The sequence below is a fragment of the Chiloscyllium plagiosum genome, chromosome 30 (assembly GCF_004010195.1).
Source record: "Chiloscyllium plagiosum isolate BGI_BamShark_2017 chromosome 30, ASM401019v2, whole genome shotgun sequence".
Lineage (NCBI taxonomy): Eukaryota > Metazoa > Chordata > Chondrichthyes > Orectolobiformes > Hemiscylliidae > Chiloscyllium > Chiloscyllium plagiosum.
Window position 1 is genome coordinate 32041850 of NC_057739.1, and position 19328 is coordinate 32061177.

The following is a 19328-nucleotide window of genomic DNA, read 5'->3' on the forward strand; positions in this document are numbered from 1 at the left end:
CAAAATCCCATGCAAGGACTGCAGAAAACACTATATAGGACAAACAGGAAGACAGCTAACGATCTGCATCCATGAACATCAACTAGCCACGAAACGCCACGACCAGCTATCCTTAGTAGCCACACACGCAGACGACAAGCAACATAAATTCGACTGGGACAACACTACCATTATAGGGCAAGCCAAACAAAGAACAGCCAGGGAATTCCTAGAAGCATAGCACTCATCCACAAACTCCATCAACAAACACATCGACCTGGACCCAATATACCGGCCACTACAGCGGACAGCTGAAACTGACAACCGGAAGCGGCAGGGACAGGCCACTATAAATGCCGGAGGAAACACCACAGAAGCGCTTCACAGGAGGCTCCCAAGCACTGAGGATGTCACCTAGACAGGGGACGAAACGTTTGCAACAAAAATTTCCAGCCCGGCGAACAGAACCACAACAACTGTTTGTACTCCCTCAGTTCCAGGATGTGATTGGTACAATGCTGGAGAAGCTCAGCAAGTCTGGCAGCCTCTGTGGAGAGAGAAATGTTTTTGTTTCGAATGAAGACGACATTTTGGACTTTAAAAGTTAATTATGTTTCTCTCTCCACAGGTGCTGCTGGACCTGCTGTGTTTCTCCAGCATTCTCTGTATTTGTTTCAGATTTCCAGCATCTGCAGAATTTTGCTTTTGTATGACTGTCATCAGTTACTTTCATTGATTTGTGATTACCTGTGTTCAGGTTACATGCTTCTCACAGGAAGGTTAGTGCTCTATCACAATGGGGAACAGATCTCCTCATATTGGCATCTAATACATCTAGGAGTTGTTCTCCCATTTGCAGTGTCTCCAGCCTTTATCCACGAGTGATCTGTGGATCTGGTCTGCATTGGTAAAGACCACGTCCTGTGACACTATTTAATTGTATTGTATTGGGGTGGTTGGAGAGTAGAGTTTTGAAGTTAAAGTAGATCTCAAAGTTACATGAGTCCTCAGTCTGTCCTCTGTGACAAACCTGGCGGTCTGGTAGCCAAGCTTGCCAGGTCCACAGTATTTGAAGGACATAGTTGAGGCTTAACCAGATAATCTTGCTCATGAATGGATCTCCGAGGAGTAGACATATCTGCTTAGACTAGGAGTCTTCCCATTTGGTTTTAAGTAATCTTGGAATTTATTGCATTAGGCTGTTTCAAGTAGCTGTAAAATCTCTCTATTTGTAAATGACACTGTTTATCTCAATCAGTTTGAAACAGAGAATTGTTATGGTGCAGATAGAGACCATTCTGCCCATTTTTATCCTGAGCAGAATTCCTGTGTGCATTGGAGATTCCCAAGCCCAGCCAGTTCTGGATTGCGGAAAATAGTGTGTATGCTGTTGTGCATTTCTCATTGATGTGGATAGTTGTCTCTCAAACAGGGTGATTTTTTTTTTAATGTTCCACAGTTGAAATATTTTCCGAATGGTGCGGTTATAAACTGCGGAGGTGCCAAGTTCAACTATCAGCTCACTGAGATTTGGCTTATCAACACTGTAATCAGGAGGCATGAAGGAGATGTCAAGTGTCTTCTTTTAGGGGAGGAGAACTAGGAAGAGCAACATTGGATCACCTGAAACTTCCAAGCAGATGAATCAATGCCAAATCATACATGCAGCAGCACATTGATTATAAATGATACAATACGTTAATGCTATGAGGAAGGTGATAAACTAGACCAGCTTTTGCTAATAGTCTGGTGGTACAGCGTGGATATTAATAAATAGAAATGCAGATTTGTTTTAAGCATGAATACCAAAAAACATGGAACAGAAGTTGGTCATTCAGCCCATGGATTCAATGAGTTGTTACGTTAAACCTCAACTCCACTTTCCTGCCTTTCCACAGACCCCTTGATTCCCTTATTGATTAAAAATCTGACTCTCAGCCTTGAATATAACGTCACAGCCTTGACAGGCCTCCACAGTAAAGAATTCCACAGATTCACTAACTCCTGAGAGAAGAACTCCATTCTCATCTCTGTTTTAAATGGGCAATCCCTTACTCTAAGATTATGCTCTCTGGTCCTAGATTCAGAACCTTGTCTTCGCTCATCCTTTCAAGATCCCGAAGAAACTTATATGTTTCAATAAGGTTGCCTCTCATTCAGCTAAACTTCACTGAGTACAAGTTCAACCTACTCAATTTCTCCTCACAAGAAAATTCATCCATACCCTTGATCAACCTTGTGAACCTTCTCTGGACTGTGTCTATTGCCAGCATCTCCTTGTTTAGATAAAGGGGACTAAAGCTAAAATATAGCCCAGGTGAGGTCTGACTGTGGCATGCATAGCTTTAGCAAACCCTTCCCGTTTTAATATTCCATTGCCTTTGAAATAAAGGCCAACAGTAAAACAATAAGGCATAAGTTGTAGGAACAATATAGGTCATTTGGCCCATTGAGTCAATTCTACCAATCAATGAGATCATAGGTGATTTTATAATCCTCAACTCCACTTTCCTGCCTTTTTGCCTTAACCTTGTTCCCCTTGCTAACTAAAAATCTGCCTATCTCGGCCTTGAACATACTTATTAACCCAAACTTTACAGCTCTGTGAGATAAAGTATCCCACAGAGAGAAATAAATTCTCCTGCACCTCTGTCTTAAATGGGTGATTCCTTATTCTGAGATTATACCCTGTGGTGCTAGGCTCTTGCAACAAGGAGAAATGACCTCTTAGCATCATGCCCTTTAAAAATCAATAAGTTGCCCCTCACTGTTCTAAAGTCCAATGAGTACAAATTCAATCTACTCAACCTTTCCCCCCAAGACAGTCCTTGCATACCCAGGTCAAGCTCGTTTGGACTGCGTCCATTATTAGGATATCTTTTCAGCTATAAGAGATAAGAACTGTTCACAGCATTCCAGCTATGGTCTCACTGGTGCCCTATATAATTTTAGTAAGATTTCCCTATTTTGAAACACCATTTCCTTTGATATAAAGACCAACATTCCATTTGCCTTCCAAATTACCTACTGAATGTCAATACTACCTTCATGAGGACTTCCAAATCTCTCTATGCTCCAACTTTGTGCAGCATTTCCAATTGAATAATATGCAACTCTTCTATTCTTTTGGTTGAAGTGAAAATCTTCACAATTTCCCAAATTATACTTCATCTGCCACATTTTTGTCCACTCTCTCCACCTGCCTACAACCCTCTGTAGAATCTTTGTCATCCTGAGCACTTATGTTCCCACCTACTTTTGTGTTAGCTGTGAACTTGGCGATGATATATTTGTTTCACATCAATCCTGTTGCTCGGTCAGTTCAGGGGTTCCTCACCCTTTAGGAACTAATAATAATAATAATGGAAGACTAATTGAAGTAAAAGAACAGGAGAAATTGAGAAATAAAACCGAGAATGGAATGATTCTTGTATTACCTTCACGAATAATGAAAAGTCAGTATTGGGAAACGGGACACTTTAAACAGCAGAGAAGCAACAAAATACTATAACTCACTTCATTTGTAAATGACAGTCCTCAACATTATTTCTGTCTTAGATAATTGTTTATTTTGACCCATCCATAGAATAATATTTCTTCAATATCAAGGATAGGTTACCATGAGGTCATGGAAGCCAGATCACATAATCAAAGCTTGAACCATTGTGTGCAATCTGCACACCTATTATATAGACAATTGCTGATGTGAAGGAAGTGTTTTGTACAACTCAGAAGAGAATGTAATAATTCCCAACACTGGTTTGAGACAACATTATTTTCATAAACAAAAAATGTGCAAATGGATCTTTTCTTTCACAGACTTGTGAACTGGACGCAGAAAATCATTAACTGAAAGCATTAAGTCTGCTTCTCTTTACACTGTTAAAAAATCACACAAAACCAGGTTATAGTCCAACAGGTTTAATTGGAAGCACACTAGCTTTCGGAGCGACGCTCCTTCACCAGGTGATACTGGAGGGCTCAATCCTAACACCGTAAATTTTTGCTATAAATTCTGTGTTAGGATTGAGCCCTCCACTATCACCTGATGAAGGAACGTCGCTCCGAAAGCTAGTGTGCTTCCAATTAAACCTGTTGGACTATAACCTGGTGTTGTGTGATTTTTAACTTTGTACACCCCAGTCCAACACCGGCATCTCCAAATCATCTCTTTCCACTGCTCAACATGGTGAGTGTCTCTGCCATTTTCTATCTATAATTCAGGCTTCCAACATCCATGTTATCTTCTTTGTGCAGGAAGAGGTAGAAGAATATTTTCCAAATGGTCCCACTTCGGAAATATTGAAAGGCAAAGGGATTTGAGGATCCTGATAAACAAATCACTAAGAGCTAATGGTACAGGCTCAATACACAACCAAAAAGGCTTATGAATGTTGTCCCTTGCCTCAAAGTGGTCGGAAGGCAAAAAGGATAAAAGTTACAATTCAGTTGCACTGAGGTTTCATCAGTTTTGGGTACCATTCCATGGGAAAGATCTTGGAGAAGCATAATACAACTTCACTAAAATATTTTAATTTAACCTTTAAACCATTGTGAAGTCAATTTGAAGTAAGGGTAAGGGATGATCTCATTGGGATCATTAAAATGACAGGGGAATAGGGTTAGATACAGGAAAACTGTTCCTTCAGGACTTGGAGTCCACAAAGATGAAGCGCAAACCTAAAATTAGGCACAGTTTTTTAAGGAGCGAGGAAGAGCTTTCTCAGCAAAAAAGGGTGGTAGAAATTTGGAAATCCACTCCCAAAGAGCTGCGGATACTTGATCAGTTGGAATTTCTAAATCAGAGGTAAATGGTTTGGGGAAGGGTAGCAAGGGATATGGATCAAACTAGGTAAAATAGGATTAAGGTACAGACTAATCATGACCTAAATGAATATTGAAACTGAGTCCAGGAGCTGAATGATCTAGTCCAGTTCCGACAATGTGGATTAATTAACATATTGAATGTTAGAGCTGAAAACCTGTCAGCTACATAATAATGAATATGAAGAAAGAACCAACATTGACAAAAAAAAATTGAGTTATTTTGTACACGTTCTTCAAAATGTCTGAAATTTAAAACTATGCAAAGGATAGAATCAGTAGCTCTCGGGAAATCCCTCAGTTTGCTATAAGTTCCAAACATGGTACATTGCACAACATTCTGACTTACAACTGCTACTTTCTAACAATTTTGATTGCATGAAAAGATTTCATCTTGTTGTGAGCACAGTGAAAATGGACTATCAATTTACAGTATCATTTGACTTTAATACCTAAGATGATAATGAACTAAACATAATTTTAAAAAGAATACTGCCCTGTATGGGGACAGCTGCTAAGTCGCCTGATAAGCCCAGGAACACACATGGAAATATGATACCAGCTACATCTATTATGATCCAAGTTGATGTAATTACCGGACAGTCAGATTGCAGACAGGAGCCTGGCTTGATAGATCATACTTTGATTTGTTTTGGTTTTAACAAAGTGGCCTCTCCCTGAAACATAAGCACACAATACTGCAGATTCAGTTCTAAGAATAAAACAGAAGTTCATTAGGAAAGAAATTAAGATAAAATAGAATAATCCAAACTATCTACTTATTATGCAAACTCAAAGGTTTTTAAAATGCAGTAAAAGTATTGTCTCATTAATCTCAAAACACTCCTTTGCAGTTTGAAAAGGAATAAAACAGAGTTTGTATAATACCGAAAACAAAACCCTGGTACAGTACCTAATACTGCACTCATACAATACTCACACCAATGTCCTTGTATCTAATACCTCAATAGGTTTGAATCTTTTTGACTTCAATTTTTAGACTGGAACTATACAGATAGCTTCATCATGGAACTAATGTACACTTGAGCTTCAATGTACTCAGCTTTTAAACTCTTCAGGGTTTTATTCCAATACTGTGATCTGGGACTCTTCACTCTAAGCTAACTTGTTCACTATATATCCTTTTCTCCTCATGAAAATGTTTCCACAAAGTCATCCTATTCCAAGGACATCACAGGATTGATCCACTGAAAGTCAAAAGTGAAACTAAAACTGTTTTGCTTTCTCAGCTCTGCGTATTCCCTTCAACTTAAAAAAATCCAAGTTCCAGAAATGTCTAATAAATTATGAGGCCCCATTATTTGCCATGCTGGGTCACAAAGTAATCTCATAGATAATATTATTATATTTGTCTATAATAATAGACAAATAAATAAGTCTATTATTGTGCACAAAACTATCTAATCTGTTTGAAATGAAGTCACCATGGTTACAGAAAAGCTTAAAGTTCATTACTAACTTCAGACACACAGAAAATCCAAAACCAAATGGCAGAAAACCTAAATAATATTAAACATTATGGGTACAAATCCCACAGTTAACAGGCCACATTGGAATTACCATTTTAACCAAGAGGTATTGAAAATCTGTGAGGTGTCAAAAAATTCACATCTCCCTTACCCACACTAGCATGATAAGTTCACATGCAGAGAGATGAAAGGTTATTTACTGTTCTCCAGCTTCAAATGAAGCAAGGACACAGGCACCAAAATCCTAGAAGGAACTGTATATCAACAGTAGCCACTGAGCAACAAAGGATCAAGAAAGTAACGTGGGCTGATAATAGCAAGGATGCTGAGAGTTCTCTCTCGGTTTCAATTTCTCTATCTCAGAAACTCTTTTATCCTTTGCTTGAAATGAGTGGCACAGTGGTTAACACTGCTGCCTCACATCACCAGGAATGTGGGTTTGATTCCAACCTCAGCCAGCTAGCTGCGTGGAGTTTAGAAGAGCTTTTGTCTGGGTGCTCTGGTTTCCTCCCAGGGTCCAAAGATGAGCAGGTTAGGTGGATTGGCCAAGCTAAATTGCCCACAATGGGCAGGCTAGATGGATAAGCCATGGTGTTGGGGAAAAGTTAACATTATTTGCCTGGAAGCCATTTTCCTGATTCGGGCTGAGAGTTTCATTTTGTGTCCCCAGCCAGAACTTTGCTGGCTATGCATTCCTTACTATGAGGTAATGTGAAAGGTTGTCCTTATCTTCCTTCTCAAGATAGTGTCTCCTCCCTTTGCTGAATGATCAGCGCAGGCTGTAGAACCAGTCAAGCTGACATAGTCTTTCCAATTAGTCCCCCTTCCTTCTCTAGTTATTGCCTCTTCACAGTCATTCAGCCAATTAGGGATGTCTCTGCTTAGTATTAGCAATCAGTGTAACTAGAGCAGGTGGTGATACCATTTGATCTGTCCACTGATAGAATGCATAATAGTGCTTTAGTTTTGAACTTATTGACTCACCTCTAATTTAGTACCAACTTGTAAGCATACCAAACTGTGTAATTAATGATCAGTTCCTATCTGTTTTCTCTATATAATCCTGTAGTGTCCTGATGTACTTCAGAATAACACCGAGCCACAGTTAGGACGGTGAATTCCCCATGGTATATCGTGTAATAAACTAATCAGTTCGCAAGGTCCCAGTCTCAAGAGTTTTCTTCAACAATTGGCATAGTCGATTTGGCCTCTGTTTTACGAGGTTAGCCGGACCATTTACTATGGAGTTTATCTTCTAAGAGACAGTGCTTTAAATTTGTATTTAGTTGGCTGTTAGAGTGTGAAGGGCCACTCGAAATTACTTTTGTTGGCTACACGCATGCTCCTGACCTGAGGCTTTCAGGTTGATCCCCTGAGGGCAAGACGGAATAAGGGAAAGATCGCAATAAATTGATTTTTGGTGTTAACCTGACCTGAGCTCGTGGGCTGATTCCCCCCGGGAGCGAGACGGAAGATGGTCTGTGGCCCAGAACACTGCTCCTGAGAGGACCTTGAGTGGTTGCAGCGTTGCTGTCAAGTCGTTTGTCTTTGTGTGTTGTTGGTTGTTTTGTTCCTTTGCTTACAGGTTTGTGATTCCGGGTTGGGCCGATGAGTTTGCGAGTATCTACCGGACTGATTGAAGCACCGGCCCTTGGGACAGGTCAATCCTGTTCCACCGTGCAGTCCGGACTCCGTCCTTTCGCCCCCTCGAGCGCTATCATAAAGCGCCATGGTAAATCTCTTTGATGGAAGAGTAAGGTAGGAGATCCCCTCATTCCCCCGGGGAAGGAGGCTGGTGACAACCAATATGTTATAACCCTTTCACCTCTGATCTGTACGGGTGCTCCCATGGCAATGAGCCTAATGGGGGCTCTTTTCGGTTGGATACGATTGATTACTGGTGTGTGAACATTCAGGGTGGTGATGGGGATCCCCCCCAGGACACGGGGTACATGCTCGGTTGTCTGGATAAGGTTTTAAGGAAGTTGCTGAAGGCCATCAGACCCCCCACCCCCCCCAGACTAAACACCGCTCTGTGTTCCAGAGAGGCTGCCGACCCTGCGGATACCCCCTGTACCACCCCTCCACCTTATTCCACCCAGTATCCCGAACTTTCCGTCAGACTCAGACTCTCAGGATGGTGAAGCTGCTGTTGTTGTGGCAGGTCGGCGTGCGGTGAAGTTGCGGCAGGTCGGGGTGCGGTGTAGTTGCGGCGGGTCGGGGTGCGGTGAAGTTGCGGCGGATCGGGGTGTGGTGAAGTTGCGGCGGATCGGGGTGCGGTAAAGTTGCGGCGGATCGGGGTGCGGTAAAGTTGCGGCGGGTCGGGGTGCGGTGTAGTTGCGGCGGGTCGGGGTGCGGTGTAGTTGCGGCGGGTCGGGGTGCGGTGAAGTTGCGGCGGGTCGGGGTGCGGTGAAGTTGCGGCGGGTCGGGGTGCGGTGAAGTTGCGGCGGGTCGGGGTGCGGTGTAGTTGTGGTGATGCTGGAGCACCTCGCCGATACCTCACTTGCTCCGCAGGGTCCTAGTGCTCGGCCGGCTCGCTCTGATATGACTGTACCTGCTTCCAGCCCAGAGGCTACCGTGTCCTCTTCCACTGGCGGTGCCGTTCCTGGGCAGAGTAGCCATTTCGGCATGACTCTCCGCTCCCAGGACACGGCGAAGTTGTCCACCCAGGCTCCCTGTCTCCTGATTGGGGACGTTCCTTTTGACAAGCCTTGGACTCTTGCTCTGGTCCTTGCTCCACTTCAGGATGCTCCCGATCCCATTAAGCGTCCTGCTTCCTTCTATGGTTGGCTCGTTCAGGTCTGCTCCCGCTACCTGTTTCTCAGTTATAGGCCTCTGCTCAGCCTTTTTCTCCATCAAATTGTTCCCCGAAAGTCAGTACCTTTTTGCCTTTACTGACAGCGAATATACATGGACACTGCCAATATACATGGACACTGCCAATATATATGGACACAGCTTCCCCAAGGGAGCCCCCACTGTGTATGCCTCTGCAATGCACCGAACCCTGAAGGACCTCTGCCTGCCAGGTCACAGTATGCTGATGACTTGCTTGTGGCTTCGGCCTCGCCTGCGGCTTGCATGATGGACACTGTAGCGCTGCTCCACTGTCTGGCTCAGGATGGACATAAAGTCTCACTGGAGAAAATGCAGCTGTGCCAGAAGAAAGTACAGTCCCTGGGATATGAGCTGATGCACAGTCTCAAGAGGTTTATCTCCGGGTCACGTTGCAGCCATTGTCACACTCCTCCTGCTTCGCGTACTGAATTACTGTCTTTCCTGGGCACGGTGAACCATTGCAGACACTGGATTCCAGACTATCGTATTGTTGATGCTCCTCTCCATGAGGCTTCCTCACCAAAGCAGCCACCCCGGGTGACATGAACGCCTGAGATGTCACAGGCCTTTGACACACAAACAATGCATGGCCTCGGCTCCTGCTCTGGGCATACCTAACTATACGCTGCCATTTCAGCTTTATGTACACGAAAAAGAGTGGTATGTGTCTGGCATTTTGACACAGATGCATGGGGATCTCTGGCGCCCTTTAGCCTTTTATTCTGTACAGTTCCCACCTGTTATAAGGGGAATGTCGGCCTGTTTGCGTGCTGTGGCGGCTGCCACTGTAATGGTAGAAAGGTCCACCCAGATTGTGCTGGATTATCCGTGCACTGTTCTTGTGCCTCATTCGGTCTCCCTGCTGCTAAATTCAGCAGCAACCCAACATTTTACAGCATCATGGAAAACTGGCTGTGCGGTCATCTTACTATCCCGTACCAACCTTGCATTGCACCCGCGCTGAACCCGGCCACCCTTCTCCCAACCTCCCATGACCCACTTGAGGTGGACCATGACTGCTTGAATGTAGTCCAAGAGGTTGTCACCCCCTGCCCTGATTGCTCCGAGATCCCATTGGACAATCCAGACATGATTCTCTTTACTGATGGTTCCTCTTTTCGGCCTTCGGACCATCAAATTTTGGCCGGATATGTGATCTGCACACCTTTCGAAACCCTCCAATCGGCTGCATTGCCGGAAGGGACTTCTGCTCAAGCAGCAGAATTGTTTGCTTTTACCAGGGCCTGTATTCTAGCTGACTGAAAGTCTGTTAATATTTACACTGACTCCAGATATGCTTTTGGAGTAGTCCATGATGTTGGAGCCCTATGGAAACATAGAGGATTTATTACTTCCTCTGGGCGACCCCTGCAACATGCCCTGCTCATCAACAGGGCAAGCTATAATGCTTCCCTCTGCTGTGGCTGTGATTTAAATGTGCGGCCCAAACTGCTACAGACGATCCAATATCCTGAGGGAATGCACGGGCTGACCAAGCTGCCAAACAAGCAGCTCTAACCCCCACTGAATATGATTTGCAAGCTCTCAAGACGGGGAAGTCAAAAGACACTTTAGACCTAGCGGCAGATGGGATAGTGGCCACTTAGTGGCTTGCCACTCAGGCTGAGAAAGATAGAACATAGAAGAATACAGCGCAGTACAGGCCCTTTGGCCCTCGATGTTGCGCCGATCCAAGCCCACCTAAACTACACTAGCCCACTATCCACCATATGCCCGTTTAAATGCCCATAAAGAGGGAGAGTCCACCACTGCTACTGGCAGGGCACTCCATGAACTCACTATTCGCTGAGTAAAGAATCTACCCCTAACATCTGTCCAAACCTACCACCCCTTAATTTAAAGCTATGCCCCCTCATAATAGCTGACTCCATACGTGGAAAAAGGTTCTCATGGTCAACTCTATCTAAACCCCTAATCATCTTGTACACCTCTATCAAGTCTTCTTTTCTCCAATGAAAACAGCCCCAAGTGCCTCAGTCTTTCCTCATACGATCTTCCTACCATACCAGGCAACATCCTGGTAAACCTCCTCTGCACCCGTTCCAGTGCCACCACATCCTTCCTATAGTATGGCGACCAAAACTGCAAACAATACTCCAGATGCGGCCGCACCAGAATCTTATACAACTGCAACATGACCTCAGGACTACGGAACTCAATTCCTCTACCAATAAAAGCCAGTACGCCATATGCCTTCCTCACCGCACTATTTACCTGGGTGGCAACTTTCAGAGATCTGTGTACATGGACACCAAGATCCCTCTGCTCATCCACACTACCAAGTATCCGACCATTAGCCCAGTACCCCATCTTTTTGTTACTCTTACCAAAGTGAATCACCTCACACTTACCTACATTGAACTCCATTTGCCACCTTTCTGCCCAGCTCTGCAGCTTCTCTATATCCCGCTGTAACCTGACACATCCTCCCTCACTGTCAACAACTCCTCCGACTTTCGTATCATCCGCAAACTTGCTCACCCAACCTTCTAACCCCTCTTCCAGGTCATTTATAAAAATGACAAACAGCAATGGTCCCAAAACAGATCCTTGCGGAACACCACTAGTGACGGCACTCCATGAAGAAACTTTGCCATCAACTACTACCCTCTGTCTTCTTCCATCCAGCCAATTCCTAATCCAAACCTCCAACTCACCCTCAATGCCATATCTCCGTATTTTCTGCAGTAGCCTACCATGGGGAACCTTATCAAACGCCTTACTAAAATCCATATATACCACATCTACCACTTTCCCCTCATCAACCTCCTTCGTCACCTTTTCAAAGAATTCAATAAGGTTTGTGAGGCACGACCTGCCCTTCACAAAACCATGCTGACTATCCTTGATCACATTATTCCTATCCAGATGTGCATAAATCCTATCCCTAACAATTCTCTCTAAGACTTTGCCCACAACAGAAGTGAGACTCACCGGCCTATAGTTACTAGGGTTATCCCTACGCCCCTTTTTGAACAAGGGATCCACATTTGAGGACAAAGAGGACATAAAAATCAAGGCCAATGGCTCTGCAATCTCCTCCCTTGCTTCCCAGAGAATCCTAGGATAAATGCCATCAGGCCCAGGGGACTTATCTATTTTCACCCTTTCCAGAATTTCACCCTTTCCAGAATTTACGGTTTTCTTTTCACGATGCATTATCTAACCCCGCCCCCCCCAGTTTTGCCATTACCTTCTATATATCTAGTGGAATGTTCTTCAGATGACAGGTTACCTGGCCTGTAGTTCACCACTCTCCATATTCATTCTTTTTTAAACTGGCAGATAATATTTATAACTGTCCCTTATCCTGATTGGCTACCTGTCTTTCTGAAATGTGTCAGAAAATAATGTGAAAATCCGTAATGCAACCAATATGACCATTGCTCCTTCCACTGACATTTATGTATGTAGTAAATCTGGTCTGTCTGATTTTTCAAAACTCAATCCAGCTGTCTTTTCAAATGCTACCTCATCACTGATAAGCACGATCTTAGACTTTACTTACACAAGTCCCATGGTCACTTGGTATTTCTAGGAGAATTTCTGGATATTCTTCCATGAAGACAGACAGTAAGAAACTGTATCTATTCCCTGTAACGTCTCTGTTCCTTATAATAGATTATGCTGTCCGCACACTCAGTGTTCCACATTTCACCTTGTTTTTATTTTTGTTTCACATTGATAGAAGCTTTTTAGCAATTTATATGTTGTTATTATGTTTGCATGCTTTTTCTCTTTATGATGTTTTTCTCAGTATTTTTGTCCTCCTTTGCTGGGTCCTACATTTCTGTGAATCCACTGGTTTACGACAATGCCTGACGTTTTTCTCAGGTGCTTCCTTTGACCTAATAGGTAGATGAGGGGTGCGTGTGCAAGTGATAGGTCGGAGAGGAGGGTGGAATGGATAGGTGGGAAGGGAGATGGACACATAGGAACATTCAAGAGGATGGTGCCTAGTTGAAACGTTGGATTGGCATGAATTGGGAGGGGGGAAATAGAGAAATTGGTGAAATCCACATTGGTCCAGTGTGGTTCGAGGGTCCCATTGTGGACGATGAGGCGTACTTCCTCCATAACTCAGGTAGTTCGGGTTTGGCAATAGAGGAGGCCCAGGACCTACATGTCCTTGGTGGAGTGGGAGGAGGAGTTAAAGTGTTCAACCACAAGGTGGTGAAGTTGGTCTGTGTGACTGTACCAGAGATGGTTTCTGAAACGATCACAAGTTAACGTTCTGTCTTGCTGATGTAGAGAAGATCAAATCGGGTTTAATGGATGCAGTAGATGAGGAGTTCTGTCTCCCTTCATCACCTATCACTTTCAACCCACCACACCCCCTTCACATTTATCTCGCAGCCCACTTGGCCCATAAGCCTCATTCCTGATGAAGGGCCTATGCCTGATACATCGATTCTCATGCTGCTAATATGCTGGCTGACCGGCTGTGCTTTTCTAGCACCACATTCTTCGACTCTGATCGCCACCGTTAGCAGTATTTACTTTCGCCTCACACCTTTATGGCTTGTGTGACTCAGATTCATAATTGTTACTTCAAAGAAAACAAAAAAAAAACTGCTGTGTACTCGGATATCGGAAAACCAAAAGAGACAACATGGCGGCTCATCGTCGAGCACTGCTGCCTAACAACAACAAAGACCCCGGTTTGATTCCAGTCTCGAGAGACTGTCTGCGTGGAGTTTACACATTATCCCCGTGTCTGCGTGGGATTCCTCTGGATACTCCGGTTCCCTCCACAGTCCAAAGATGTGCAGGTCAGGTGAATTGGCCATATTAAACTGCCCATAGCATTAGGTGCATTAATTAGAGGGACACCGGTTTGGGTGGAATACTCTTTGGAGGGTTGAAGTGGACTTTTTGGCCCGAAGGGCCTGTTTCCGTACTGTAGTGAATCTAATTTCAAATAAAAAGTTGAGTTCACTGTTTCCAAAAGGTCATTTGCAGCAAAGTTTTCAATTAGCTATTCTGATCATCCAACACCAATTCCTAAATAACCTGATCTCGGTGCTAGAAATAATGTTAATGCAAATCATCTCACGCATGCTCAATCCTGCACCCTAAAGCTACAGTCTAGGTTCCCATGCCCCTGCAGAGTTAGTTTAAACCCCCCCCAAGAGCACTAGCAAACCTCCCCCAAAGGATACTGGTACGTATAGGGGCTAAGGAATCTGGCACCTTAGGGCTAGTACAACACCCGGATGGTAGAACCGTCTGTCCCCGATCACATCTGCATGTTTTGGCACTGGCTGCCCATGGAGTTGGCACTGGCTGCCCACAGCATTACAGGATGACGGGGAATGATCCATGCAGTAAGACAAAGCTGGTACACTCCCGGCTTTGCTGCAGCGGCACAAGCCCTAGTGTCCCATTGCCTGATAAGCCTACAGAATAATAATGCTAAACCACTGGCCAAGTATGAACGTTTGCCTGTCCCAGATGGGTCTTTCCAACAGTTGCAGATTGACTTTGCCCATATGTTCCCCAAACAGGGTGTTAAATACTTGCTGGTCATCGTGGATATGTTTTCCAAATGGGTGGAAGCTTTCCCTACACGTAAGGATGATACTCGAACAGTGGTTAAGTGTCTCATGAAGGATGTGGTTCCTCGGTTTGGTGTCCCGAATGGTGTTAACAGTGACAGAGGGACGCATTTTACTGCTGAGGTCACAAAAGGGGTTAGTAAAATTCTGGATATTACATGGAAACACCACATTCCGTATCAGCCCCAGTCCTCGGATGGTGGAATGCATGAATGGCACCCTTAAAACTACTCTAACCAAGGTCACCCAGGATACAGGTCTGCCCTGGCCAGAGGCATTGCCACTAGCCCTTTACACTGTCCAGAGCCAAGTTAATTGAACTACGGGACTAACTCCCTTTGAGGTACTCGTGGGCTGCCCGATGCCCATGGGGCTCTGACCCCCCCCCAAACTTCTGCAGATGTGGCACTGCTTCTCACTCATGAGTCCCTTCTGGATTATGCCAAATCATTGTGCCAGGTCATCACCCGCAACCATGAGTTGGTCAAGGAGGCCCTTCCCACACCGGCTAATGGCCCCATGCATCCGATCCATCCAGGGGAATATGTGAGGATAAAATCCTTTGAAAAGACCTTTCTTTCTCCTAGGTGGAAAGGCCCATACCTCATCCTCCTAGTGACCCAAACGGCTGTCAAGGTCGAAGGAGTACCTGAATGGACACACACCACCCGAGCACCTTTTGCCCGAACAACCTGACCTGAAAACCCCTGCCCAACAGACACCTGCCTGCTGGCTGTGCCACCTGGGGAGTGACTGTCTGCCTCTTCTGTGTTCCTCCTAGCTCTATACCCCCTGATGGAGTGAAGGGAACAGAGTACAACATTTTATCATTCGCGAGCTACATACTAACACCTTCCTGCACATGACTTATACCTACGTGAGAGAGATTAACCGTTCCCGCTGCTGGGTATGTGCTCACATTCCCCTTTATTCTCAAGGAGGAATCCCTCTTCGGTCCATCCTAGTCAATGAATCTAACACCGCTGAATGGTGGTTGGAACGGAATCGGTTCTCCGAGGTGGCCATGTTGCGACTTCGAGAAACTGGGCCTTGCCCTAACAGATGATAGTCTCCCCTGCTGGAAATCAGCAGGGTATACCTTGAACAAGTACAAAGGCTGGTTCCAACCCGGTACAACCTCCCTTCTCCTTACCTCAAAGTCTATCCGGTCCACTTTAAGAGGCAGTATACTCAACCTTAAGACCCCCAACAGAACCTCGGGTAACACCATTTTTAGGACCTTTTGGACTGGGACCCAGACGGACCGTCCATGTACCTATAATGGCACCTATTTCATTTGTGGCCATAAGGCCTACCCTTGGCTGCCAGTCGCATGGGTTGGGAGCTGCCACGTTGGTTATGTAGTCCCCTACATCTGCCATTTCCACTCATCCCCATTTGAGCTGCTCACAACTTGCTCCAAAAGAGCTTTATCTGCATTTGAACAGTTCCTAGCCGTATCCACCCCTTTCTATGGGACCGCCCTACTGACCATTGAAGTCAGGCACCTGGCATCACTCCTAGAGAAGGTGGCCAATGACACAGCCTTCTCCTTTAAGGAGATTAATGCAGAGATGGTTGCTCTCCATAACCAGATGGTGCTAGACTACCTTTTGGCCAACAAGGGGGGGCACATGTGCCCTCATTAGCTCTGCCTGTTGCACCTATATCCCTGATGCCAGTGAAAACATCACCAATCTTGCTGACCACATCCAAGAGGCAGCCATTAGGCTTCATACCGCCAACTCTCATTGAGATCTTTGGACTTGGATGGGCGAGTGGTTCAGGTCTTAGGGGAGTGCCATTGTTCAGGGTCTCATAGTGCTGGTTATTGCCCTAGTGGTCATCATGTTCTTGATTGTTTTTCTCAAACAGTGCTGCGCACACTGCAGCTCATTGCTGCTACCCTGTACACCCCATATAGCCCAATTAGTTAAGGTTACCTTCCCGATGTGCCCTTGTGTCACCACTAGGCCCCTCACACCCTGGATTTGAGGAGGATATCTGCTCGGATTCAGAGAGTTACCAAATTGACTCAGAACCGCCCCTTCCAGATAACCCCCTCGGATCGAGATACATTTCCCCCTTTTGTTGAAGCCCCAGACCTGCCTTTCTGATTATGAAAAGAAAAAGGAGAGAATTGTTGAGGAAAAGTTAACATTATTTGCCTAGAAGCCATTTTCCTGATTCGGCTGAGAGTTCTGTTTTGTGTCCCCAGCCAGAACTTTGCTGGCTATGCATTCCTTACTATGAGGTAATGTGAAAGGTTGTCCTAATCTTCCTTCTCAAGTTATTGTCTCCTCCCTTTGCTGAATGATCAGCGCAGGCTGTAGAACCAGTCAAGCTGACATAGTCTTTCCAATTAGTCCCCCTTCCTTCTCTAGTTATTGCCTCTTCACAGTCATTCAGCCAATTAGGGATGTCTCTGCTTAGTATTAGCAATCAGTGTAACTAGAGCAGGTGGTGATACCATTTGATCTGTCCACTGATAGAATGCATAATAGTGCTTTAGTTTTGAACTTATTGACTCACCTCTAATTTAGTACCAACTTGTAAGCATACCAAACTGTGTAATTAATGATCAGTTCCTATCTGTTTTCTCTATATAATCCTGTAGTGTCCTGATGTACTTCAGAATAACACCGAGCCACAGTTAGGACGGTGAATTCCCCATGGTATATCGTGTAATAAACTAATCAGTTCGCAAGGTCCCAGTCTCGAGAGTTTTCTTCAACACATGGGGAATGCAGGGTTATAGAGATGGAGTGGGTCTGAGTGGAACGCTCTTTGGAGGGCCAGTTTGGACGCGATGAGCTGAATGGCCTCCTTCCATACTGTGGAGATTCTGTGAAACTAGCCCCAGTAAAATTTGGACACTTTGAGTCTGGTATGACTCTTTGTCAGAACTTCTGACTTGTTATGTTAATTCAATATCTTTCTCAATAGATATTGGCAGAACTCCAGCACTCTGTATGTATGAATTGGCTGATGATCTTCCTATGGCATAACAAATGTAGTTCAGTCAGAGGAGAATGCTTTGAGACAGCTGGAGGTTGTAAAAGGTGTTGTATAACTTGTTTTTGTGTTACTTTAACTAACGATATTATTGTCCAACTACTATAATGTAGTTTTCTACATTTACCCTTGCTCATAACCTTTCCTTCATAGGAGTCAATAAGATCATCTTTCAAATGGCCTCTCTTAAAACTTACTACACAACACTGGGGATGGCTTTCATGTCTTTTCTACATTAAAAATCACATAACACCAGGTTATAGTCCAACAGGTTTAATTGGAAGCACTAGCTTTTGGAGCGAGGCTCCTTCATCAAGTGACTATCACCTGATGAAGGAGCGTCGCTCCGAAAGCTAGTGTGCTTCCAATTAAACCTGTTGGACTATAACCTGATGTTGTGTGAGTTTTAACTTTGTACACTCCAGTCCAACACAGCATCTCCGAATCATGTCTTTTCTAAGCATTGCGCTAGCTCCCCTGTGTCTCAGTAACTACAGTTGCATGCCACACACAAAGTGCTGAAAGGAAAAGGTTAATCAGACTGTCCTGAATTGATATTACATTGCCATTATCTTTTATATTATGCTCGTAGTAACATTTAGCCTTTGCCTGCTTAGTTAGACATATATGTCAAATTCAATAGACAATAGGTGCAGGAGTAGGCCAATCTGCCCTTCGAGCCTGCACCACCATTCGATATGATCATGGCTGATCATCCTTAATAGTATCCTGTTCCTGCCTTATCTCCATAACCCTTGATTCTACTATCCAACTCTTTCTTAAATGAATCCAGAGACTGGGCCTCCACTGCCCTTTGGGGCAGAGCATTCCACACAGCCACCACTCTTTGGGTGAAGAAGTTTCTCCTCATCTCTGTCCTAAATGGTCTACCCTGTATTTTGCCTCTGCCGTATCTGCTCCCAGGAGGACCAGTTCCACCACAGAACACACCAGATGGCCTCCTTCTTTTGAGACTGCAATTTCCCTCCGATGGAGGGAGGCAGGCACGCACGGAGGAGGAAGAGCAGAGAGAAAAGAGAAAAAAAAGCCAAAGGGGATAAAGAGAAAGAGCAAGAAAGAAAATGTGGCTGGCCAGCACGCCTTGAAGTAGGGAGAAAAGGCAGGGGCCAGCGCCTACGGCCATACTAGTCTGAAAACGCCCGATCTCGTCTGATCTCGGAAGCTATGCAGACTCAGGCCTGGTTAGTACTTGGGTGGGAGACTGCCTGGGAATACCAGGTGCAGTAGGCTTTTTCCGCCAGCAGTGGCTGCTCAAGTCACCCCTCTGCACTTGTCTTGTGCCAGGCAATGGAGCGGCAGGTTATTTTTGCTGCTGCTGCTGTGCCTGGCATCAGTCTCCTGCAGGCACGAGACACGGAGGGGAGGAGAGCGGAGCGCTGCCAAAATCAGCAAGAAAGGCGGAAAGAAAGGGATTGGGGCTGCACGCTGTCTGCGGGTGGCAGTCAGGGGAGGCGGACAATAGACAATAGGTGCAGGAGTTGGCCATTCTGCCCTTCCAGCCTGCACCACCATTCAATATGATCATGGCTGATCATCCTTAATCAGTATCCTGTTCCTGCCTTATCTCCATAACCCTTGATTC

At 44.9% G+C, this 19328-nt stretch overlaps 1 non-coding gene across 1 annotated transcript; it reads left to right on the forward strand.

Moving 5' to 3' along the window:
• Positions 1-18857: 18857 nt before the first annotated feature.
• On the forward strand, positions 18858-18976 carry LOC122565025. The gene has a single exon (XR_006316062.1). It is a non-coding gene; the product is annotated as a 5S ribosomal RNA (ribosomal RNA).
• The last annotated feature ends 352 nt before the right edge of the window (positions 18977-19328 follow it).